Raw genomic sequence first — 8,996 nt, 5'->3', positions numbered from 1 at the left:
CAAAACATGACAGTGAAATTAAGATAGATGAACATAATAATTGAAGAGGTAACAGAGTTCTCCTACCTCGGATCCAAAATAACAGACGACGGAAATGCAGAACATGATATCAAGCACAGAATTCAAAAGGCAAACCAGCTTTCGGCATGCTGAAAAAACTTTTGGAAATCAAAGCAAATAATGAGAAAGACAAAGCTGAAAATATACAAGAGCAATGTTTTAAGTGTACTGCTTTATGGAAGTGAAAGCTGGAAAATGACATCCTCCTTAATACAGAAACTAGAAGCCTTTCAGAACAAGTGTTTAAAAAGAATTTTTAATTTATTTTGGCCTACAAAAATAAGAACAGTGGATCTATTTAAAGAAAGCTGACTGCACTAGCATTGATAGCCAAATAAAAAGAAGAAGATGGCGTTGGCTGGTCATGTGGCCAGAATGGAAAAAGGGTCACTACCCAAGACAGCCTTGTACTGGACAGCAGATGGGAAGAGAAAGCGGGGAAGACCCAAAGAAACCTGGCGAAGGACCATGGAGAAAGAATTAAAGGAAGCAGGCCTGTCCTGGAATACAGCCACCGCAAAAGCAGCCGATCGCAAAAAATGGAGATGTCTGGTGGATGCCCTATGTGCCTCAAGGCCCGAAGAGGATTAAGTAAGTATATAATTTTTTTTTTAATATAAATTTCCAACCTGTTTTGTATTTCCCTGTAGCAGACAATGATCAGAACCCCCATGGGACACGAAAGGTGGCGCGTCAAAAACATTCATGCAGGCGCTCACTGTCAGACGAAATAAAAATGGCAGGCCTCCCCTGGGAGCCTACCAAGAAGATGGCCAAGGACAGAAGTAGATGGCGGACGCTCCTATAGCCCATATGTTCCATAAGGAGCAAGCAAAGAGGATTAAGTCAAGTAAGTCAAGAAAATGAGTAGGATTGAGGCCAATCAGAGAAAAGGCATTAAAAAACCATAGCAAGTCTGTCACTGTCAGTCAGATGCTAGTCGTCAGTTTCGTCGTGTGCTCGTGATACCATTTTGTGAAAACCATAATATTTTAAAGATTAAGTTATTTACTGTTCATTACACCTGTTGTCATGTAGGGCAACAACGAAGGACTTTCATCTTCCCCTGTTCATCGTCGTCATCTTCAAGGAGCTCCATGTCTCTCTCCCCTCCCCCAAGTCTCTCATATATAATATATAAATATAATAATAATAATAATAATAATAATAATAATAATAATAATAATAATAATAATAATAATAATAATAATAATAATGATATATATATAATACAAATTGTCACTCACATTTTTTGTGGCCGAGACGTTCGTTTCTGTGTCTCTTTACACGTCCTCAGTCGACGTAATCCTTAATAATGTCCGAAAAAAATATATATATATCCAGTGTTCTCCTTCAAGTTGCCCAGGGCCTTCCTCTTCTTCTCTTTCCTTTTGGTCCAGTGAAGGGCTGTTTGATGATGTCCCTCCACCTGCTTTCTCATAACATGTCCCATCCTCTCCAACTTCTTCTCAAGATGATGTTCTTCGTGTCTTTCATTCTCCGCTGATCTAGCAGATGTATGAATTATTCGATTTTTAAAATCCTTTTTTCTTTTTTTTTTTTTTTTTTTTTTTTTTTTTTTTTGCTTTTTTTTTTTTTATTTTTTTTTTGTAGCTGGATGTCCGATGACCTAAGCTGACGAATTGCAGTATCAGACGAAGTGTTCTTAAATGTTATCCCGAGATCGGTAATTTATTCGTTGAAACAGAAAAGGGAAACATTGTGTTCGATTCTGACTCAAACGAGCAGCCATGGTAAGGTTCTGATCATAGTTTTCACGCGTTTTCTTGTTTCCACAAAACATTTTTGTAGTCAAGTTCTGTATCTTTTAGAGTTCATCAACTTTCTTGTCAGGAAAGAACCTCTAGCAGCTAATTCTGTTCCAGTATCTGATTCATCGTGAGCAGGGAAACATATTGATTTACGCGCAGACCAAATTAAATGTTATGGATTTATACAGCCAAAATGATGTTTGTTTTAATTGCTCAAATATTTTAGGATTCAATGTTTCAACTGAGTTCTTCCAAGCTGAAACTAACTGCACCGTGAAATCACAAGAAGTTAAAAATATTTCTATGGGTCATCTGACAAAAAAAAAAAGAATATATGATAATAACAAGAAATGAAGTGAGTAGAAAAGTGCCAGAAAACAATAGAGAATAAACATTTTGCGAGGATGGGGAATTACCCTCTCCCGGACAGGCGGTTGTTGTCGTCGAATGGTTTCAACTGTAGACTGTAGAGCTATTCTACTGGCCAGGCGTTGTTGTACCAGTAAGGTCGCGGGTTCGACCCCAATCGCCGCAAAGTTTTTATTCTCTATTGTTTTCTGGTACTTTTCTACTCACTCCATTTCTTATTATTATAAACGTAAGTGCATGATCCCCTCACTTTTATGTAAAAAAATATTCTCAGAATATTTTGGGGAAATCGGCAACTTTGCTGGTGAGTTCCACATAGCTTTAAAAGAAGACCTGTCATCCACTAAGAAAACTTCCCATTCATTTTAAAGGGGAACTCCATATACCCACAAATTTGGAGACATGCCAAAGTAATCGCCATATTAAACCCAGGCAAACCAATGACTGAACCATCCAGCTACAGACCAATATCTCTACTTTGTCGGAAAGAATCGTACGAGAGCGAATCTGGATGTCGAAATAAACATCCTGTGGTCAAGTGTATATTGATAGAAAAGATCATGTACTTCATCATCATCCATCGTGGCTTGTGCTCTTGAGCACGTTGCCGGTCAGCTGTCTCCAGGAATCACGATCCTCTGCGGTGCGCATGAAATCTGTGTTGCTTTTTAAGTCACATTTGGCCATTCTTAGGTTTTTTGTCTTCCTCTTCGATCATCCCAGATGGAATAATCATGTGCTTAACTTATGTGAAAAAAAACACCAAACCAACGACACACCGAAACCTCGATGTGACGTTGTTATAAAGCAAGTTAAGGACATATTATAGTGCTGCGTTGTAGTTTGGTATACTGATGGTCTCATTATTTAACTGATTACTAAATATATTTTCGGCATCTTTAAGTATTTTTATGTCTTGAATATAAACATTTAAGTAGCGTATTTATGCGGAATTACAATTACAAGGCGCAGTTAGTAACGCTTCTTATCCCGCCATCAGGAATTAAATTTCCACTGTGACACCGTCAAAATCGACTATATATATATATATATGTTGTTCATGCAGGAATAGCTGACCTTTATGGTATTTCTGTTCAGTATTTTGTGTAGCCTGTGTTCGTGTGGAAAACGGGTGTCTATCAGTCTAAGACATTTTTGTCTGATGTTAATTGTGGCATTTTTTTGTCGAAAGGGGGATTGAACCACGTTATGTTGCGTGATCTTGATTTTTTCTGCTGAGCTGACTTGAGGTCTTTATTGCTTAAGGGTTTATAATCGAAGGATTTTGAGTATCCACTGTTTTTGAGTGCGTTGATGTAGGGCCTTGCTGCGTTATGGCAAGTTTCAGTCCTTTGATAATCTTGATATCCGTTGCGCTAATTATTAGGGGTATTCTTTATGATTGAAGGGGTGTGGTTACTGTCTTTGTTTATATAATTTATGATGTTGGGTTTTCTGTATGGTTTGTAGTTGTCCGCTGTTAGGTTGAAGGTCACATCTGCTGGTTTCAGAGTGATGGCATCTTATTTTCTAGTCTAAATATAAGTTGGTTGTCAATAGATATCATCCATACCCGCTATTTTACGTCTCATAATCCTCTTCGCACATCACACGCGAAAACATAATATACATATACATGTATATACACAAACACATATGCACAACTTAGCACCGTATTAGTATTAAGCAATACAAAATAACTGCATTTCGCAGCCCCGAAGAAGCCATTGCATCGGCGGAAACAATTTTTTTTTAATGTGAGATAATACACACACACACACACACACACACACACACACACACACATATATATATATAGAGAGAGAGCTGAGCCGGTGTTACCAATACTTAGCTTCTATAACCAGGACAAATCATTCGTTTGGACAGAAAAATAAATAAAAACTTACCGCTTACCGTCAAAAGCAGTTTAGATTTGAAGCTACATTTGTTTTCTATCAAAAAACATTCGGTACTAGACAATCCTTGATGAATTTCAAAAGTTGTGTTTGAAATTATATCCTAAATATTTTCATGTTTCATTCCTCGCGAAATCGTGTGTTTTTTTCGTCTGTCCAATGGTTGGTGCCCCCTAGTGCCAAGTGCCTGCCGCCTGCCGCGCAAAACAAAGGTTTTTTAAAAAGTTTATTGAGAAAAAGATACGGAAAAAAGTGTCCCTAGATAGGTATGCAATTTGGTGCATTAGCGCAGTAAAAATTGGTGCGCAAAATTAGTTCGTAGCGGATGCAAGACTGTGTGTGTGTGTGTGTGTGTGTGTGTGTGTGTGTGTATGTGTGTGTGTGTCTCTTTCTTTTTTTTTTGGGAGTGCCTACGTACACGGTAACGGGGCATCTAGCCTCAGGATCTACGTACACGTAAACTGGTTTACCGTTGCAACACAAGCAATAGATGGTCCTCGCTGTCGTGACCGCGCGCGCTCGTGTGTGTGTGTGTGTGTGTGTGTGTGTGTGTGTGTGTATGTGTGTGTGTGTGTTATTTAAAAAAAAAAAACAATTTTAACCATTAATGGCGAGATTCCATCTTACACTCCCCAAACTCCAGATCTTAGTCTTAATGTTATCATTAAAAGACAAGCTTTGCGATTTATAGTTTAATTGAAGCCCGAGTCGAAAATATACTCTTACTACTGCTCTCTTGGTGGAAACGATCTATTCTGCATAAGCCATCTGGAGAAAAAAATCAGTGTCACTGTAAAAGGTTAAAATTTCACGAAGTACGCACCGTGAACACCGCTGTAACAATCCTTTGATCTACGTCATCATGCAACCCATTGTTTCTTTATCTTTTCCCATTCCCCCTTACTATCCCCCCCCCCCATTCCCCCGCCCATCTCTCTCTTCTCTCTCCTCTCTCTCTCTCTCTCTCTCTCTCTCTCTCTCTCTCTCTCTCCTCTCTCTCTCTCTCTCTCTCTCTCTCTCTCTCTCTCTCTCTTGTCATAGTGTTATCCCTTCCCCTTCCCATCTCATTGTAAAATGAAAACGTTCTGCTGTTTGCAGATACATGTATGATTGTTTTGTTTTTTCTCTCTCACTCGGCTAGGATTAAAAACCAAGACATCAGGTAATTGGTGTCTAATGCCAAAGTATAGATTCTCTCTTTGGCCAATTTAGTCACGCATGTGGCAGCCCAGCTATTTATTATGTTCTGCCTATAACACACAATAAGTGGGATTTTGGGGGTGGGTACGAAAGAAATCAAGGTCATAAGTAACCGTGCACAAGAGCTGTATAGGGAATTGGTTTCTGGGGGTCTTGCAAATACCAAATATTTTATGGAAAGCTCTTTCGAACTCCAAGACGTCTGGTTTGTTTTGCTATCTTGGAACAAACGAAACAGAGATGTCTTGATGTGTGACCTAGTTGTCTGATTTTGTGACCTGGATGTAAGGTTTTGTGACCTTGATGTTTCCTTTTGTGTGTGCAAGCCATGCGGGTAAGTACAGCGATAGCTTGCCAGTTGAGGGAAAAAAAAGGAAGAAGCAGCGTATCCGCATTTAAAAAACAAAACAAAAAAAACTGAAAAAACAAAACAACTTAACCTTTTAAAGGCGAATATCAATTTTACTTGGACCAAAAATAAAATCTTACCGTTTTCATCAAAAGACAAAAAACAAATTACAATTTAAGAATTTGAGCTTTTATAGAGGGCAATATCCACCCAACGTGCTCAAAGCGCTTTTTATCAATATTCTTACTGCTCTTATGGTGGAAACGTTTTTTTTTCTGCGTTAAAAAATAATATAAATGAAGACTATTATTTGAAAACAAAAAAAAATCAGTGTCACTGGCAAAGGGTTAATTGCAGTACTCCTGCATCCTGTGAGACTCCTACGGCACTTGCTAATCATAAAAAAGGAAATAGCAATCAACAATACTAAGGTGAAAAAAAAAGAAGAAAAAAAAAGGTGGAGGGGAGCAAATCCAGTAGCAATGCAACCTTTTAGCGGCGAAATTCGATCTTTGACCTAACACCAAATCTTCTATCATCAAAAGACAAGTAACGGCAAAACGATTATAGACAATTGAAGTCCGAGTTGCGATAGTCTGACTGCTCTCTTGGTGGAAACGCTGTATTCCCCGTTAACAATAATAAAGATAAAAGCAAACTATTATCTAAAAGCAAAAAAATTAGCTTCGCCGTTAAGGGGTTAAGAACACCTGCAACTGCTGCCAGCGTCCTTGAGATGCTCTACGTCACACAAGGTCACCAAGCGACACGTCTCCCTTTCGTCTTCATGCAACACCTCCCCCCCCCCCCCCCCCCCCCCCTCTCCACTCTCACGGTGGTGGTGGCGGCGGATAAAAAAGGCCTTTTTTTCTTTTATTCAATCAACTTGACTGCTGGTGGACCCTAGGCCTCTCTACAAGTCCAAGAAATAATACTCACTTTTCTCTGCTCCAACGAAAATATCTACCCCCTACCGGTCTAATTATTTGTAGCAGACGACAAATTTCTCAAAACGGTCACGTGACACTGTAAAAACAACACAGGAAGTCCATGAAAGCTTATTTACGGCATTTCCTTTGAACCGTGTAAACATAGTGCTGGGTCGAGTTTGAAACGATCAAATCGAGCGGGTTTTCGATCGAGTCCTCTAAAATCGAGTCGGTTTCGGGCGGGTTTCGAGTCAGTGACGTCATCGAGCAGTGATTCGTTTGAAAAAAAAAAAACACGAGTAACTCGTTTGCCACAGGAAACTTCACATACCCCTCCCTCTCTTATGTCTGTGGCTGGCTTGACTGCAGCTGGTTATGATGGGGGCTGCCAGATGGCCAAGTTCAAAATTGGTTACTAAGAAACGCTTTTCTATTATTATTCATTTTTTAAAAAATCTTTTATTTAAAAAAAATGAAAAGATAAGTTTATCCAACTGTAGTCGATTGTTTTGTTAATCAAAACAAATGAGTTTTTCAAGGGAGTCAGAATGCTTGTGGTGTTTGGCTATTTGGGGTCTATTTGACTACTTGGGCAAGAAGAAATCTGGCTGTCTGGCAGCCTTGATTATGATCGTTCGTCGCATCACACACACATACACACACACACACACACACACACACACACACGCCATCAAACAGTTGTTGATAGTGAAGGGTTGAGACCCCCCCCCCCCCCTCCCACCACCATCATCCCGCTGTCACCTTAACATTTCATATTTATGTCGCGCCAAAAGTTGTCGGCCGCCCCCACCTCCCATAATTTGTCACTGGTCGTCATCGCCTCTTGTGTGTGCGGGAAAGGTCGTGCCTTTCATTTCATTATTTGAAAAATAAATGAACAAGGATGGTGTGTTTTTATTAGGTAGGTAGATAATAATAATATTTAGCAGGTTCCACACCCAGACACCCACGGATTGCCCGGACACGATGATAACGATGCCGACGACAATGGATGACGATGATGATGATGATTCTCGTGTTTCTGTTTAAAAAATGAAATACTTTAGCAGGTTCCACCCCCACCCCCCACACGGATAGACCGGACCCGAAGATGATGATTGTGGTTTTGCTGGCTGTTAGTGTTACGGCTGTGATGAGGATGATGATAATGATGATGATGATGACGATGGCGCAGATGGTGATTATTTGTTCGGTCGCTCAGTGGTACGGTGTCTCTTGTCACAAAATCAAGCCTTGTCAATGGCCGGATGAGTGACAGTGATTGTTAAAAATTGTGATCCAGACGTTAAGTCCGTGTGTCAGGCACTTGACTCAGGTGTGAATGTATTCTTATCTTATAAGCAATGACGGGTATTGTAAAGAGCTTTAATACAAAAAGACTCCAAACAGCGATCGGTACCTACTGTACGAAATGGATGTATGGTCGATATGGCGTGCCGGAGGAATAAATTAAATTAAATATTGTGAAGTTCATTGAGCATGGTAAATCCTTGGAAATGCGCTTTGAACTAATACACCTGCTAGACAACTCCGATTCCAATATAAACGACTGATTAATATTCCCATATATAAACTATAGTTAGCTGAAAATCTTTCTTTGTCGGGACTCCAAAAGTATGGAACGAATTAGACAAAGAAATCAAAGGGTCTTTTAGGAGCACTGATTGATTTTAGATTGATTATTACATTGAAATGTGTTGATATTTATTTTATCCATTATTATTAGGGTGGTGGTGGTGGTGGTGGTGATGATGATGATCCCGCTGATATGATGGTGATGATAAATAAATTAAACATAATTCCCTTTATTCATCCCATAGGGGAGATTCGTCTTTCGGGTCTATTCTAAGGGAAGACTGGAATAACCCAAGCGATAGCTGCAGTGCAGCGCCGCAAATTTAGTTAGGGCAAGGTGACTTGCTCAAGACCACTCAGCGGCGGGTGATCGAACTCGGTACCTTTCGGGTGCCAACCAAAGACCGTACCGCTGCCCTGATGATGATGATGATGATGATGATGATGATGATGATGATGATGATGATGATGATGATGATGATGATGATGGGAACTAACAAAGAACACAGGCATCTAAAATTGAAACATTCCATATTCAAAGCTAATGTTTTACTTTAAAAAATTGAGCTTTACAATATCCACTAAATGTGATCAAAGCGCTTTGTAAAGGGGTCCCCGGTCAACAGCAACATTTAATATGAAGGACGGGACATGCCGCCTGTTAGGCGATATTACAATTTTTCAGACAAAGACAACGCTGTTAACGGCCAGGTACTCATTTTACACCTGAGTACGGTGAGAGAATGTGAGTAAAGAGCCTTGTCCAAAGACTCAACTATGCACCGAGCGCGAGGCTTGAACCCAG

Source organism: Berghia stephanieae, chromosome 13, assembly GCF_034508935.2.
Source record: "Berghia stephanieae isolate SIO BIC M18660-M18661 chromosome 13, UCSD_Bste_1.3, whole genome shotgun sequence".
NCBI lineage: Eukaryota > Metazoa > Mollusca > Gastropoda > Nudibranchia > Aeolidiidae > Berghia > Berghia stephanieae.
Note: the sequence above shows the minus strand (reverse complement) of the source record.